This window comes from Vipera berus, assembly GCF_964194415.1.
Source record: "Vipera berus genome assembly, chromosome: 3".
Classification (NCBI taxonomy): domain Eukaryota; kingdom Metazoa; phylum Chordata; class Lepidosauria; order Squamata; family Viperidae; genus Vipera; species Vipera berus.
The window spans coordinates 184,975,833-184,993,505 of record NC_138204.1 but is presented as its reverse complement, the minus strand read 5'-3'; the positions used below and the strand labels follow the sequence as shown (position 1 = coordinate 184,993,505).

General features: G+C 33.2%; 1 protein-coding gene across 1 annotated transcript in view; it reads right to left on the bottom strand.

Moving 5' to 3' along the window:
* ZFHX4 (zinc finger homeobox 4) overlaps positions 1–17,673 on the bottom strand; it is a 208,139-nt gene that overhangs the window by 80,531 nt on the left and 109,935 nt on the right. The gene's annotated exons all lie outside the window — the stretch shown is intronic.

Here is a 17,673-nt window from a genome sequence, read left to right as displayed (position 1 = left end):
TTTTTCACTTTATAACAACCTTGTAGTAATTAAGTACAACATAGCTTGTATGGCAATTAAAAAGCATTCACATGTAGATGCTTGTAAGCATTATATATTTTCTGTTTCTTTATTGAAAGTACATATGTGCATTTTTGCCTCTAGCTTAAATACAGAGACTGTGTAGCTGAACAGGAATTGTCTGAAGAACATTAAAGCAAGCCAAACATGATTGCATTCCAACTAAAATTGCTCTCTTTATACTGTGTATTGAAACTTGATAACTGTTGGTTATAAAATTCCTTTGATTTTCTGTAGGTAATAAAATACTTTGGCAATTACTATTGACAGTTCTGGATAATCTTGAAGGCTGCCTTGCCTGAAGAAGATGAGTGTTACAAATCACTCCACTGAAAGAGGGAAGAACAGCAGCAGGCAGCAGACAGGTTTCAATTTCACAATGCTGATTATCTCATTCCTGATTCTATGCATGCCTAAATCTGAGGATCCCTCAAGCAGCTATATGGACTTCTACTTTTAAAATGCCTATTACGCTTTCATACATTTTGCTGCTTCCTGAAGAGTGCCATTTCGCCAAGCTTAAATAGCAGAAAATTGCACTGCTTTTCCTCTGCCCATCTCCTCAATCTCTATTAACCTGCGCAAGAACAAAGGAATATGATGGCCCAGGTATAGGTTTGAAAATAGGTTTGAAGTTGTTTTTCATTTACGGGTAGCCATCTTTCTGATTCATAAATGTAGTTTAACAATATCATTTTAAAGCATTAGCAAATGATTCACAATGCAGAATTTTTAACCTTAATGTATGCATATACAAAAGAAGAGCAAAGATCTGTGAACATTTTGAAATGTATAAGTTATTTACATAAGCTTTAGATGATAATGAATTATTGATAGTTTTACACCTTAACTAATAGTAAGCCAAGATACTGAATTTTTTTTTAACAGCTTAAGAAAGAAGAAATGGAGGAGGGAAATAAAAAAAACCTGTGAAGCTCTGGTTTTTAAGTATGCAGGAGGCTGTTATTAGATGTCATAAACTGAATGATGCATTATTCTATGAGCTAGTTAGAGATTACAAATGTAAAGGTAAAATAGAGGACAAAGACTTCATTTGAAACAATGTTAAATGCTCTTTTAAATCAAGTCATATTTTAATTCAATATAAATAAACAAGTCAGATAAAACTGTTTTTCACTTTAATATTTAATTGCATTCATATATTAATTTTTAAATGCAGTTACTTTATATCTATCTATCTATCTATCTATCTATCTATCTATCTATCTATCTATCTATCTATCTAGTTATCTATCATTACCTTACATTCCAATTATATTATTAATTTTAAAATTTTGCAACTCATCAGAATTTGACAATTCAATGTTCTTTCTAAGCAAGTATATTAAAATTCATATGTGCGCACACAAAAATATTTTTTCCTTTTTTATAAAAAGAAAGAACTGTTCTGTGTTTAAAAGGTTAACATTTGGGGGGAGGTGTTGCTTAAATGACAATTGTTGGCTAGCCACCAGATCCTAGCTTTAATCTCACAGCAGGCTCGTATTTCTGATTATGTCCGTCTGAGGCTTACATGAATAGAAGAAACCAAACTGTGGCCTTCAACTAAAAATGGAGTGTGTGTGTATATGTAGGGGGAATATAGGGGTGTGATATAGCATTAAGATCCACAGCTGTTCCTTACAAGTTGCAAACAGAGGACTAATTTGCTGCATGTTTTGCCTACTTTGCTACTAATAAAGTATTTTGCATGCTTTCTATAAACACTCCTCTTAAGTTTTATAATCTAGTACATCTTAGTAAGCATGAAGTCTGCTGATCCCTAAATTATTCATAACATGGTCCAGACTGATTAAGATTGGCTTGTTAAGGACCACAAGAAGCAATTAAACTGACAAGGCAGTGCAGCCTTGATGTATACATTTATTATCACAAGAATACCCAAAGTGAATGCCCTTATTAAGCAATGAATTTCACCTCACTGGCCTTCTACCACTGCTGCCACAAGCAGAGGGAGCTAGGAACAACATGTCAAAAGCTAACTCTGAGGAAATGCCTATCTTCAAGTGAAACCGATTTTGTAATGAACCTTTCAGTTCACTCCTGAGGTAATAAATCCTGACTGGTGCATTAATTACTTGATAACATCCCATCAAAATGCAAATGCAGCACTTGACCCACAGGAATGGCAGCACTAGCTGTTAACTCTTCAGGGTATACATAAATTGTCTGTTTTCTTTTATCAAACTGGGCATTTATTTCCATCTTGCCGGGGTGAATGTCACTCCTGCTACCCTCAGCCCCTTGGTGGCCTGACACCATTATTTGCTGAGAATTGTCACTAGGTGATGACTTTCTAATTGTGCTACTACTTCGAAGTAGAAATTACTACTGCATGTTTTCTCCTTTCCCTTTCAACTCCCATCTATCAGGAATTTCACAAGTCAAGGACAAAGCAGAGACAAAGTATGATCTCCTCACCTCTAAAGTGCACCAATTTTCACTATCAAAGACAGCATATTAAACAATGAACTTCATCCTTTGAAACAATTAAATAAAAGCTGAACAAATACAAACTACTAACATACTACATGCAGCAAAAACATTTTACGGCAATATTTTTTCCAAGGTTTATTAACATATTGCCTTGTAAATATGCTGACTACTCGGTCAGTATTTTCTATTGTTGGCAGTCAGAAAAAAATCAAACAACTACAAAAAAGCATAGCTTATAATAAAAAGTTAATGTTTAAAGATGCTTTGTGATATTGTTACTTTATTTTATATAATGAGCTTGTTTTATTTAGGGAATATACCCACAATAATTGTTAATAAGGATTTTTGTTTTATATTCCATTATTCAATGCTTAGATCAGCATCAATGGGTTTACTCACCCTCCCTGAAACACACACACACACACACACACACACACACACACACACACACACACACGGACGCACAGACCATGGGTCAAACTATATTACAGTATTTTGTTTCTCTGGAAGGCTTGGTGAAAAACCTTAATTCAGGTTACTAGGCAACCCTGCAGGTGAGAAAATATAATGTTTGGCCTACTCCATCTTAGGAAAAAAAATGCAGTGGCTTAATACTTTTAAAATATACACTGGAAAACATGCACTGATAATACTTTATTACATTTTCCAAAGTTGAGGTCAGGCGAAAATTAATTGATGTTGAAAATAATGACAAAAGGAGAGGTACCACTGAGACTTGGTGTGACTGGCATGTGATAATGTTAGCAAGATTCCCAGCATGTGACTGGACAATGTTGTGAAAAATATACTTTATGTGAAGGAAAAACAAGTTACAAAATGTAATTAGTTTTTGACACTTTTCATATGTTATTATCTTTTCATTTGGAACATTGCCTTGGGATATCAATATGAAAGTATAAATGAAACATTATTATTGTAGGTCTAAAATAGAGAATGAGATAGCTTCATACTGCACATCTTTTTCATGTCCTTCTGAATAAACAGAATGCTCTATGCAAGCTAAAGTACTATATATAAGCCACAGAAAACATATTTACTACAAAGAGAGCAGAAATTTCTTCAATATAATAATCCTGTTATATGTGATTATATAATTTTACTCTCAAAATAAGGAGCTCTGAAAATAAGTGGTCTAAAATGCTAGAGGTTAATATGCAATTAAAGTATAGCAGCCACAGCAATAAAGTTTCTCATACAGCAAATGTATTTTTAATTTTTTTCCCATTGACGTTTATACCTAGAAGTAATTCATGCTGATTACTAAATACCCCTTGTGAGTTCTTTTGTCTTCTCAATTAAAAAGAACAAAAAAACCCACTTGCCGTTAGCAAAGCATTTCATAAACCACCAGCTCTCATTCTTGATGAATCATTCTTATTTTATGCAGTGCTGCATGACAGAGAACTGAGATAAATAAAATATTCTATCCACAAGCTATTCAGTTCAATTTATCTTCAGCAGCTTACTAGTCCATTGATAATACCTGGCTTGAAGATTGCAATGATCAGATCCTGTTTTCATTTGAATCAGGAGCAATCTGAGCACTATAGTTTTTAATTTACATATATTAGTGAGGTTCAAATGTGTGGCAGTAGCTACCAGCAAGTTCTCTTGCATACTGAATATTCACTTTTTATAATGGTTTCCTTTTAGCAATTATTCACCAATGAAGTAACCAGATAAAAATGAAAACAAAGAAGGCAGAAAAAGAAAACCATGCTAAAAATGCCATCTAGATTAGGATAATTATTGCAACAGAGAGAAAGCCATGTTTATATTAGTGATTTCTTGTAAGACTACCCATTCAATTCCTAATGCTACTCTTCTCTCTTTGCTACTACATTGTTTTCTTTCTTCAGCTTACTGAAGTTATGATACAGGATGCCTTACAAACATGTGAAACAGCATAGTAACCCAGATATTATGTTGATATCACCTTGAAAAAAAATGAAACTTAGAAGCATCTGGTAAACACAACATCATTATCAAAACATTATTATACTACCCTGAATGTTTAGCAAAGCCAACAGGCTTATAATAAATACCTCTTACAGTTACATCCCTTTTATTCTGACCACAGTATTGAGCCTGAATTCCCAGCAGCATCATTACTAGACATTTTCTGCCACCTTTCTAAATCTGAAAAGCTTCCTACATTTAGTGAAGATTAGGTAATGCTACAAGTAATCAATAATGGCTATCAATTCTAAACCTTGTTCAGAAGAACCAGCTGATTAAAACTAAGTTAAAAGCAAAGTTGAATATAATTCAAACCTAGATGCTGTCCCAAATTGTATCTTCATAATAAACAGAATTTTTACACATGCATGAACATGCTCAGGTGTACACACAGAAAGAATCACCTAAAAATGAGAAAAATGTCTAGCTAGGAATGACATCCTTTTCTTGAATCTTGCATAGATCAGAGATAGAGAAAGAAGTCTCAAATAATGAATAATCTATATCAGTCCTAACTGTGATTCTTTTTCAAATATATCTTTTGTTGATGGTACCTCCTTATAACATTTTACTTTAATTCTCTTCTTGGTAGTTTTTAAATATATTTAAATATATATTTGAAGCTTTTAAGAAAAAAAAGGAAAGGACCTATCAACTACAAGCTGATATTTTTACTTGCAAATATTTCAACCAGAAGGATCTAAAATGGCTTTTTCCAATATACAATTGACACAATATAATCACATCAAACAAGTATAATGTAACAATAAAGGATATTTAATCATCAATAACTGAACACTAATTTAGAGGATTTGAAAGCAATGTCTCCTTTGTAAAGAAGTGTACCCAGAATATGGATGCATCAATCCATTCATTTTGCTGAGATAAAAGTTAAGTTATGATTTATCCCACGGATGTTATATGAATTAATCTTGGCAATCATATATTTCCCTTTTCTTCCTACAAGGATTCATTAACATTTTTTGCTTTTATTCTGAATTAACAAAATCTGTTCTTATGTAATTATGATATTAAACTTATTTACTATTTAGTATTATTAATCAAAACTTAGTTCGGTTTTCTTATACCATGTTTAACTGCTGCACCTAATTTAAAATAAAATCAACAATTTCCAGTCATGCCTAGAGTAGCTAACAAATCCAAGAACTGTTACTATAATGCTAAATACAGTTTACCATTACAATGAAAATTCTTTCTTAATTTCTACTATCATATTTCATAGAAGAAATCTTAAGATATTTCACAAGAACATAAATATTGTCTTGCTGGACCACACCCTTGGCCCATCTAGACTAGCAAACTGTTCTCACAGTTACCAACCAATTTCACAAGGAAGACCCTTAGTATCCCAGCAGATGGCCTTAAGAGGCAGTTATACTGCTATCAAGGCTAAATCCCCATGACTTTTGTGAATTGATGCAATCCTTTCCTGAAGCCAGTTCAATCCTTTTTTGAAGCCCCAATGGTTTTTTTTAAGCCAAAAATAGGCTTAACAGGCTTATACATAATAGAATCCATGGAAATAACATTCCCAGACTATGTAATAAGGAATTGTACAACTATAGCAATGTCAGAGGCAATTATATGTTAAGAAATAACATTAGGTAGTCCTACTTTAAGAAACTCCAATGGACACAGTCTGGCCTACTGCACTCTTTCTCACACGGCTTACAGTCTGCTGTAGTGGTTAAGGCTAGAAATCAGGAGACTATGAGTTCTAGTCCCACCTTAGGCACAAAACTAGCTGGGTAATCTTGGGTCAGTCACTCTTTCCTGGCAATGGCAAAGCACTCCTGAAATCTTGTTAGTAAAAATGTAGAAACTTATTTAGACAGTCACAAGGAGTCAAGAACTGACTCAAAGGCACACAGAGACATGCATACCAAGATTACTAGGTGTCTAGATTGAGAAATTTTGATGACGTACAATCAAAATTTCACTATTTTTTTTAAAAAATGTAAATAGTATATACATATGCAATTAACATTTAAATGTCAATACACAAAGGTTATTTTGCACAAATAAGTTGGTTTATCAAAGTCAACACTAATTGTTCTTTCTTTCAATAGTATCACAGAGATGTCATAGACAACTACCGGTATTTCATTTTAGTACTGCTAATATCACAAGATGTAGCACACCTTTAAAAATGTTTCGAGCTAGGCACATGTGAAAATGATAGCTTCTGTTCTTCTTATAACTACACAACACTATCACAAAAATATTACTTCTAACCATGACATATATTTTAGAACATGTCTGTCTGTCTCTCTGTCTGTCTGTCTGTCTGTCTGTCTGTCTCTCTCTCTCTCTGTGTGTGTGTGTGTGTTTGTGTGTGTGTATAATTTTGGGTAAATTTCTTGTTCCTTCAGCCTCTGTGACACCTGTCTTTTCTTCACACCTATATAGATGGCTACAATTCTACAGCTATATTTTCAATTATTTTGATTGTGAGTAACTCTGGCATATGATACCTACAATTTTCCATTGGTCTCATTGGTTATACAAATTTGTATTATCAGAAAGTAAAATAAAACAGGGCAGAATGTCATTTTTTCCTCTTCATACACGTAAGAATTATATTCAGAATCTCAAAGAATACGGCTGCTATTACATTATATAAAACCCAAGGTAACTATTGTAAAGGCTCAAGGTCATCCATTTTTCTTAATTTCAGCAGAATCATTCTTTGATAAGCATTTTCCAATCAAAATACTGGGAAAGAGCATATTTATAACTATATAACTTTATGTTGAAATACTGCTTATTTCTATTATACCTCCTTCTCTTAATAGCCATAGCATTACAAAAATACAAGCAGTAGCATCATTTGAAATTGAATCACTACAGACTTTACACCATAGAATTCTGACAATTATCAAAGTCCATTAAAGATAGTATGAAGTATTGATGGCTTATATAAATTATTTGCAGTAGTGTCTGTCCAAGGTCTTAGGAAAATTTACATTTAATTAAATTGTTAAGAGTACAGATGGGATGAAGAGAATATTTCCTTGTTTCTACATTTTTTTCTATGTCTATACCAAAGGCTGCATATTGCTGCCTTGTATTGTATTCTAGCTCAGTCCATTGTTCATTACTGTAAGATCAGCTGACTTCAGATTCTAAAATAACCCTTGAATGTATGAAAGATACAACTCTTAACTTTCCTGATTATCCTAGGTTTAGGGGAGGGAAGAATTTGACAAATAATCCCACTGCCATTGTGTGGTCATTACAGTGTCGTACGAGTCTGGACAAGTTATTAGGTCAGACGCTAACTTCCTAAGTAGAAAAATGATGTGGTCGCCTTTGTCCTTTCTGCAGTAATGGCTGGAGTCAGTACTAATTAAGGGCCTGCGGCAATGTGGTGCGAGAGAGGTCAGAGACTTCTTTCTGACACCTAAACAGTGCTCAGCTCAAACGAAGTGCCCCTAATCTGAAATGATGTGGTATAGAGCTGGCCTTTCAGCTCCACTGTATATTTAAAGGAAAATGACAGTTAATGACAGGGGTGTCAAAAAGAGCAGATGGAGAGCCTGGAGAAAGCATAGCCCTATGGAGGAAAAAAATATCTTTCTACAATTAATTGTTGTATCTAACTATAAACATGCACAAATAGAATTCTCCATCACTTGTGTACTTCAGGAGCAACATAGTCAAGAAGCCCACATTATTTACACTATTGAAATAATCACTTTGGATAAGAAAGACTGAATATAATTTTTCATGCGGTATGGGGAGAAAAAACTGGTTTCCCCCCTCCCCACTCGCCACACTCCACGTTGCTTTCAGAGCTTGGCTGCTGAACTAAAATGTGGAAGAAAATTAACATGTAGTCAACACTGTTTCATGGTTTGGACTATGTTGGTAATTAATTTTTTTAGCCAACTCCTATTTTTTAAAAAATAGAAAAGTTGAAAAAGAAACAATAATGTTTAAAATAGAAACTACTACAAAATATTGTCAGTTAATCACTGATAATTGAAAATGGCTGACATCGTGTTTATCTCGAATCAATGAATCTTCAATGCATCTGATGAATGAGTTGCTGCCCACAAAAGCTAATAATGAAATTATGAAAAGATATTACCAAATTTTTGGCAATCATATACTAGTATGTAGCATTCCTATATTACCGCAAGGATAATTCCATGCATTATGATACAGTGTAGATAACTACAGCTCTGCCTACTCACTTGGTATGCAAATATTAGTATCAATGTATTACTCATTATTAAATTTGTTTTCTATCCATCTTGCCACAAGGAGACTAAATTGCTAAGCACATTGATTTGTGCTTTAAATTGTAAGCTGCCCTGAGTCTTCGGAGAAGGGCGGGATATAAATGGGATTAAAATAAATAAATAAATAAATAAATATTTTCTGAGACTAATTACAAACTAAAATTTGAATGTACTCTATATAGATATTTATATATTTTATTTTAAAATGAATACTGATAATCTTCAAAATAGATGTTTATACTACATAAATGGAAAACAATTATCTATAAATAAGAACATTTTCCAGATTTTATGCTTCATAACATCAAGACATTTGATAAATGAATGCAGAGGCTGATATATACATATAATTAAAGGTAAAGGTAAAGGTATAATTAAAGGTAAAGGTAAAGCACATGCGTGCTAGTTGTTTCCAACTCTAGGGGCCGGTGCTCATCTCTGTTTCAAAGCCGAAGAGCCAGCACTTGTCTGAGGACATCTCCGTGGTCATGTGGCCGGCATGACTAGACGCCAAAGGCGCACGGAACGCTGTTACCTTCCCACCGTAGCAGTCCCTACTTTTCTACTTGCATTTTTATGGGCTTTCGAACTGCTAGGTTGGCAGAAGCTGGGACGAGTAACAGGTGCTCACTCTGTTACGTGGCACTCGGGATTCAACCCGCCAAACTGCCAACCTTCTGATTGACAAGCTCAGCGTCCTAACCCACTGAGCCACCGTGTCCCTTATACATATAATTATGCTTTCTTAAATGTTTGTTAATAATAGTTATAAAATGTTTAAATATACGTTCACAAATTAAAGAAAAATAATCAAAACCTCAAGTATACTTGAACATAGTAAACATTATTTGCAATATATTACTCCTATTGAGCAAGCAGCCATGGAAGTCTTTCCCTTGCCAAGATTACACTTCTAATATTTTAATCCCTAGGAAGGAGCAAAAAAGATCCCAATCCACCATTAAATTCTATACAATATTTATTTTATTTGGCATATCAATAAACAAATTTCAGTTATGTGATCTAAGCAGTTCCATGACATTTTTGACTGCTATGAAAATTATAGCCAACTATCTACACCAGGGGTGTCAAACTGCTGGCCTGCGGGCTGGATGCGTCATGCGGAAGCCGCACCCACCCCATTGCCAGCAATGGCAAAACCATCCTGATACATTGCATGATGTCACGCGATGTCACGAGTTTGACATGTCTGATCTACACATCAAATTTCAGGGACTACTCAAAGATTGCAGCCCTGGTTCTCTAGTAACTTACAACTGAAAAGATATTACAGTGCTGCCAGGAATCCTTTTGCAACATAACTCCACTATTGCATCTGTATTATTTTCCAACTTTCAGTTCAACAATATGGACCAAATGAGTCTAAGGTAATTGAGAAGCCTGGATGAATTATTCAATCTGAGTAATGTATATCTTACAGCAACTGAATTACTCACAAACTGCTTAGATCTCTCTACAGATTACTACTATGCCTTGCCTGCTTCCAGTGACCCAACTTAATCCATAATAACATCCTTTTAAAAATTAACATGCAGCCTGACAATGATCACTGCCTTCTGTAGCAAGAATAATTACCCAAATCTCATGCCTTATATTACATATAGGTTTATTTGAAATTCATTTAAAAAGGAATTTTAAAACCAGATATGTAAATAACAGTTTGGCATTTATACACCTTACTTCAGCACAGTACTATTCTATCACGGAAGAACTCTGTGTAGGGTTTATATAACTTCCAGCAATAAAAAGCTATGAGACACCATGCCCTTTTAAAGAATGTTAGAATTACATATAAAACTTTGTAAATCCTTGGTTTGCCAGTTGAATGTATGGAAATCACAGTTAAATTAATTGAAGTATCTGGAGTTTTATGTGTTAATAAATCTGGCCACCTGTGTCAATTAGCTTATCCATTGACTTTTTTTATAAAACTCTGATGAAAAAGAAACAAAACAGTTTAAATTAGACAACTGGTAGAAACCCAAAGGGTCAAAGAAAGGGACTTAATTGTTATCCAATGTTATAAAGATCCTTCCTTCCATATAATTTGGCCAAAAAACTATTATGAAAAGCTACTAATAGGAAAATAAGATAGATGTTTTAGTGCTTTTCTGTATGTCAACAGAATTCTAGTTGCTGTCATGACATTAAGGAAAAAATATAAACCAAAGCATGAATTTATATTAGTATCCAAGAACCATGGATATTGGTGTCATTTATATTTTTGTCCATTACAAAGATCTCATATTATCAATCAAAATAATTTAATCCAACAAAGATCCACACAAGCAAATCTGGGATGTGTAAAATAAAATTTGAATATGAGGAATACAAAGGTGATGGGATGGTAGTTATCTTAGGAACAAAGATTGTATTTATCTAGTTATCATAAATTCCTTTTTTTTCATGCAGCCAGTGGATTATTCCACATTTCATCATTGCTCAAGCACAATAATCACAAACTACTTTCATCAATAGAGTATGTGAACAGTTGATTTTAGAATAACAAAACTTAATAACAATAAACTGAATTCAATGCAATAACAATTTAATTTAAAATAATCAGGATTGTGCTGCTAACGATGTCTTGTGTCTTACAAGAAATATTTGAAGCTACAGCAGTCATATTACACTATATGTTCAAAAGCTTCAATTAGATCTAAAGAAGTACTTTATTTATGCCTAACTGCTAAAAATGCAATTTAAAATTATCCCTTGAACATAGGGATATTTGCTTCTAAGTAAAATATACAGAGAATTTCACGTACATTGTCAGAACCCCCTCCTTTTAAAATTCCTCCAGCAGTTTATAGCTGTAAATACCTTGAAGGTTTTCTACCACAAAGTCTCTGTTTTCAGTGAACTAAGGTATCTTTGTAAAGAAATCCTTAATATGAAGACAAGAAATTATTATGTGCTCTACATTAATATAGAAAGTTAACGTTTCACTTTTATTCAGGATATATGAAAACATATAATTTTGAATTATTAAAAAACTGCAATTTCATCAAAAATGTATTACTTTACATTGTAATATTCAAGTTCCTAGTTCTTGCCAAGAGTCACAAAAATGTGGCACAGCATATCTTTTCTTTTCAGTTACTTTAAAGCATGTCATAAGGAATCAATAGAGAGCTAATAAAATACCTGGATTACAATAAAGTAAATAATTCTATAGTGAAAATCAACATGTTGTAGACAATCTGTTTGGTAAAACAGCCAATATACTCAATATAAAAGAAATGTTGAATAAATAACAATAACATTCTATGCTTGTTTCTTTTGGAGTAAGTTCCATTGTGTTCTATACAATTAAGCTTGGCTATAATCACAATGTACATTTATTTGTGTTTTTCATAACCAAATGTGATTTCAAAGAGTCATTGCTTTGGAAATATACACATATTTTTTGCTCAAATACTGCTGATTTTTTTTGTTAAAATAAACCTCTCTCATGTTCAATATAAAGGATAAATCTTATTCTTGTTGTACATATATGACTATTCTGCAAATAATTAGAGTACAGATTTGATTGTCAGTCATGTGTGTCTATTCCACTATGTGAAAAGAAAGATAAAATGGTTGCCTATACATTAGCACTTCACCCATGGCTAGTGCAATGACAAGATAAATTAGGATGTATATTAAATCTCACACATGACTGCTTTTCTGTATCAAGATAAAAAATACTTGCTCCTATATACATTACGGGCTATTGTTGGACTGATATCTACATTAATTTTGACAGAATGTCAACAGTTTTTACATTTTCTAAGTCAATAACTAGCCTAAACTCATAAACCTATTTAACAGAAATATTGGCTATATAGTTGTACATTCATGAGTATGAAAATAAACATCTACTGTACTTAGGTTTTTTTAAAAAAACTTATTATTAAGAATTAAGATAACAGAATTTAAATGATTTTTAAAATATCAATCTATAGCAACATTACAACACATTAATGTTCCTTTTTGATGTTCCTTTTCCTCAGACAATAATTCAAATAGATAATAGATATGTTATAGGAAAATATAGAATAGTCATATTTTTTTAGAGCTTTGGCTCAAGAAATTTGCTGGGTATGAGTTTCATTTTCAGAATCTCTACAGAAAACAAACTTGTTTTGCTGACAACCTGAAAATGTCATATGTATATATATGTGTGTGTGTGTATATATATATATATATATATATATATATATATATATATATATATATATATATATATATTACAGGGACGCGGTGGCTCAGTGGGTTAGGACGCTGAGCTTGTCGATCGGAAGGTCGGCAGTTTGGCGGGTCGAATCCCGAGTACCGCGTAACAGAGTGAGCGCCTGTTACTCGTCCCAGCTTCTGCCAACCTAGCAGTTCGAAAGCACGTAAAAATGCAAGTAGAAAAATAGGGACCACTACGGTGGGAAGGTAACAGCGTTCCGTGCGCCTTTGGCGTCTAGTCATGCCGGCCACATGACCACGGAGATGTCCTCGGACAAGCGCTGGCTCTTCGGCTTTGAAACGGAGATGAGCACCGGCCCCTAGAGTCGGAAACGACTAGCACGCATGTGCGGGGGAACCTTTACCTTTACCTTTATATATATATATATATATATATATATATATATATATATATATATATATATATATATATATATATATATATATATATATATATATATATATATATATATATATATATATATATATATATTAGATTAAAATGAAAGCTGCATTTAACACTGATACCATTACTTGGTAAGCTACACAGGAACTGTTGGGTTGAGTCCATATTCCCTTCTCTTGACATAGAGCATAACAAAATCTGGCACACTTTTCACTCTTGGGAACCAAGAGTGTCTTGAACAGGGGTCTTCAAACGTGGCCCATTTATGACTTGTGGACTTCAACTCCCAGAATTCCTCAGCCAGTGTGCCTGGCTGAGGAATTCTGCGAGTTGATGACCACAAGTCATAAAAGGACCAGGTTTGAAGACTCCTGGTCTAGAACAATATCATTCCTTGGAAGCACCCTATCAATCAACTGAATGGTGAAATACAAGGAAAAGCAGGGGGAAAGTAGCTATCATACTGGACCACACAAATAGCATCCAGGCATCATACACAACTCATGGGCTCTCCATCAGGAAGTTTCTAATATCCCAGTTTCTCGGTTTATATGAACATAGAATTTATGGTTACCAGCTTGTGAGTAAATTAAAAAAGGTTAAACATTGTTCTTAAATTGATTTTAAAGCTTCATTTGTTTACATTTGGTATACTTGGGATCTGGGACTTTGTCAACTTTGATTCTGGATGGAGTGGCACTGCCCCAGAAAGAACTGGTCCACAACGTAGGGGTTCTCCTGGACTTGTGACTCCTGCTTGAGGAGCAGGTGCAGTTGTGCTTAGGAGACCTTTTGCACAGTTGTGGCCTTTCCTAGATGAGGATTCAGTTGTTCGTTTGCTAAGTTGTGTCTCACTCTTCTCAACCCCATGGACCACAGCACGTCCTTCACAAAACAGGAAAACCTTAGCAGGAGGCAAACATTTTCCTATTAATATAGCCTAACCTATTTGAGGGAGAAAATATACAAAAACTAAGGCCCTAATGGTTGTATTTCGATAGAAGCATTAAAAGCAGAACCTCTCATTGTTTGCATGTTACTTTTTCTTTCAGCTACAGAATTTTTGAATAACTTCCTTTAAAAAGTATTTTTTTAGAACTGCATCATTGTAAATCCTATATATATATGAAGGAAAATTAAAGCAAATGTTGAGAGAGTTGATTATTCTGCAAAGCATTTTGTATACTGTATTTCAGAGATTATTTTCAGCAAAGGATGCTGAATACCAGAAAAAAACTATTTCTTTTGAGATCAGAATAGCTTCATATTTTCTAACTACAAGTTTATAGTGTGGTATAGTTTTCAGTGTGGTATCTTTATTACTCTTGTATACTAACACCTATCTCTTGCAAAGATTTAGCTAAGTGTGAGCATCATTAAAATCAGTAGGATGTATTTCAATTTGTGTGTATGTGCATGCTTTCATCTCTCTCTCTTTTTGTCTCTCTCTGCACATAAGCCTATATTTCTCTTGTAATTTATATAAATAATGGGTAAACTTATATATTTTTAATAAAAAGTATCTCTTGTACTTTGTAAGGAGAGCTGATGAGCAGAGGCCATTATCAAGTGCTTTATTGCAGAATAATTTTTTATTCTTAAATCATATTTTAAAGCATAGCTAAAAAAAAGACCTGGTTCTATTTACAATTTGTGACATCCACATGTGGTTATGTACTTGGGTCACCAGACACTGTGTATGATTCCAAAACTAAAACTCATAAATCTCAAAAAGTTCCTCACATCTATTATGTTTACCTTCTGCTGCTGATGAGCCTGCAAAGAGGAAATTACAAGCGCTCCAGAGGATTTGAAAAGAAAAGAAGCTCGAAGAAATAATGAGCAAAAACCCAAAACAAAACAAAACAAAACCCCTTAACTAAAGTGCTCATATCCAGTTTTGGCTACCACTTAGTTTTTTGAGACTATGACTAGGAAAATAGACTCCTTAAAAAATAAGAATTCTAATTACAGATGATAGAGACAGACAGAACAGAAGAGAAATGACTTAACAGAAATTATTCATCTTGTTTTCACAAGTAAATCAGCCATTATATCAATTCCATCTAGAAAAAGTCATTTCTATGTCCTGTTGAACAATAAAATAGGAATCTCCATTCAATGGAAAGTAAAGAAAAATTTTGTTTTATAAGCACACTATTGGCATTTTATTATCATCTAATACAAACAGAAAACACTGCATTGGCCAAATATTTAGTAATCAAAAATGACAATGAATGTTTACCATGCCTCCCCCACCTCAAAAAACCTCTTTCTTTCTTTCTTTCTTTCTTTCTTTCTTTCTTTCTTTCTTTCTTTCTTTCTTTCTTTCTTTCTTTCTTTCTTTCTTTCTTTCTTTCTTTCTTTCTTTCTGCCATTAAATTAAGTAAAACCAAAGAATAAATAGAAAAAGATCTATCTTGGAAGGACGACTAATTTAAATGTTTTAAACCTTGACTAATAAATAATTATTGTTTGCAGTGGATAGTAATATCTATCCTGAAGATCAAGGATTCTCTCTGATTATCGCCTCAGTTCTTAAACTATGCCTAAAACAACAATATCTGTAATCAGCCTCTAGCACTAAATTGGCATTGCAATCAGGATGGACAGACATGTTGTTTGATACTTCTTAAAAGGCAGGCCTATTTTAAAGTTTGTACAATCTCTTTTTATATTGTTCATGCACCATACTGTTTCCCATATTGATTCCAGTGAATTATTTAAAGCCAGCAGAAAGAAAATGCCCATTTTGAAGATGATCCAATATTACCAGGGTGCTTATAATTATACTGAGCAAAATTATATTCGCTTAGTTCTAAACCAAGTCTCTTGTAACTCTTAAGACATTAAAGTAGCCTCTCAAAAAGGTTTCCTACTGGAAATCCTAGCAGTAGAATAAAGCCAATACTTACATTAAAATACTATTAGAAATGACTAAATCCAAAGTCATTTGCTCTTTTTTATGACAAAACCAATTTCATAATATAGGACTTGGTACCTTTAAAATGTTAATTTTTAAAATAACAATCCAATGCACATCTAGTTAGAAGTCCCTGAGTTCATTAAACTACACAGTAGGGAGTATGCATATGATTTTGATTTTAATTTTCCAGTACCCATTCATAATATAGTCAAGTAAATATGTAACACTAAACCAATATAGAACAATATAAAGAACATATAATAAAGTTTGCAACAACTATTCAATTGTAATAAAAAGATTTCTATCATAGCAACATCATTGCTCCTACATACTCTCAAAACTATTACTAGTTAACATTTTGAACCTGTCATTTGTGTTTGTGTCACAGACATTCTTAGTATTTCCATTACTATTATAATCTAAATAGGCAAATATATACTCTGTGTGGGGGTGTGTGTCTGTGTGTATTCATTCTAGAAGTTCCATTCTAACTGCTAAATTAACAAATGTTAGCCACAAACCTTAGGAAATGGCATGACATATTAAAGCCCTATTCTTACTATCAGAATTTCCCTTCATTAATATAATTTAGCTTATTAAATTTATTTATTTACTTTCCTTCTCTTGTGTCCATTTCTCATATTCCTCCATCGTTCTTGACTGTCTTGATATACAAGATGGACACCTGGTTTCTGAGAGATCACTGATAAAAAGAAAATTAAACCAGGTATGTACACTGTCCTATTTTGACAAGGTTCTATAGGTGAAACTAGACCTTTCAAATTTATGCATATATCAACAAATTAAAAAATTTTCTGTTCAGAAAATTTTCTGTTCAGAACTGAAGCAAAATGAAAATCAATTAGCATATATAAGAGTTTTCACATCTGAGATGAAAAAACCTTCTACATTTTCTTTCTTTTTTCTTTTTTTTTTTTGTTCATGTGAGTCCTGGTAACACTGAAAATGGTCTTTGGAAAATAAACTATTATAGTGTGAAATAAGCAGATATATTTTCTATATTTCATAGAAAATGTTAGAATCAGAGTTTAAATCTATGATTTTCATTTGAATCAGTAGACCCAGATGTCCTCCATTGGGCACCTCATCCAGCCTCTGCAACTCTTGGCATGGTGGAAATAAAAGCAGCCTTTTGGTTCAAAATGGCTGCTGCTCTTCAACCATTTTTTCATGTCATCTTTCCTGATCCTTCGAGGGAAGAAAAGTCTATAATATTTAATTTAATTTTTAATTTAATTTATTAATATTTCTATACCGCCCTTCTCCCGAAGGACTCCCGAAGAATATTCACCAAAACAGATGATTTTCAACTATTA